This window comes from Alligator sinensis, unplaced genomic scaffold (assembly GCF_000455745.1).
Source record: "Alligator sinensis unplaced genomic scaffold, ASM45574v1 scaffold1064_1, whole genome shotgun sequence".
NCBI classification, from domain to species: domain Eukaryota; kingdom Metazoa; phylum Chordata; order Crocodylia; family Alligatoridae; genus Alligator; species Alligator sinensis.
This window is the reverse complement of record NW_005843145.1, coordinates 268,218-268,977: the sequence shown is the minus strand read 5'-3', so window position 1 is coordinate 268,977 and position 760 is coordinate 268,218. Positions and strand designations below refer to the sequence as shown.

At 54.1% G+C, this 760-nt stretch overlaps 1 protein-coding gene across 1 annotated transcript in view; it reads right to left on the bottom strand.

The window, feature by feature from the left end:
* The window catches only part of LOC102380863 (signal transducer and activator of transcription 4-like), a gene marked incomplete at its 3' end in the record, with an annotated part of 53,461 nt that overhangs the window by 50,998 nt on the left and 1,703 nt on the right, over positions 1–760 (bottom strand). The gene's annotated exons all lie outside the window — the stretch shown is intronic.

Here is a 760-nt window from a genome sequence, read left to right as displayed (position 1 = left end):
AATGGGGTCCATTGACAAAATCCTTGGTACAGAGCCTCTTTGGGGACACATGTCAGCCGTGGGGGGCAATCAGCAGCTGTGTTACTAGTGTCTATTGCTGTTCACCCTGCTGCATCTGTATCTGGCCTGCAGATCAGATCTAGCCCATGAGGAGAGGCAAGTTTGGCACCACTGGTTTAGATAAACCCCCTCTGAATAAGACAGATAGCATGTGATATTTAATTAATACATTACTAAAGCATGTGGATAGCATATGTTTGCAACATTCATAAGCGAGTGCATTAGAAATCTGCTTCTATGGGTACATCCAGACAAGCACACACGTGCCTCTTGCCCTATCTCAAACCCCTTTGAGACGGGCAAGAGGCACATACGGGAACGAAAAAATGTTCCCCGCGCTGCAAACTTGCAGCATGGGGGGAAAATTAGACCTGTCCAGGGGTCTAAAAAACCAGAGTTTAAAAAAGCCGGGCAGGGCACGGTCCTGGGCCATGCCCTGAGGCAATAGCTGGGTCCTCCACGGAGATGCTCTGGCTGCCAGAGTGTCTCTATGGTTGACTCCTCACCCTGGTGCTGAAACGCGTGGCCTGCCAGACAGCATGTTCAGCACCAGGACTCCAGTGCTGTAAGTAAGGGGTTGTGGGGGGGCTGGAGGAGGGGGGAGGGGACCATGGGGGGGACCCCCACTGGCTCTGCCCGCTCCCCCAGCCCCCTGATCCCTGCTCTGACTGGTTCCCCGCGGCAGCCCCCCAAAACCCCT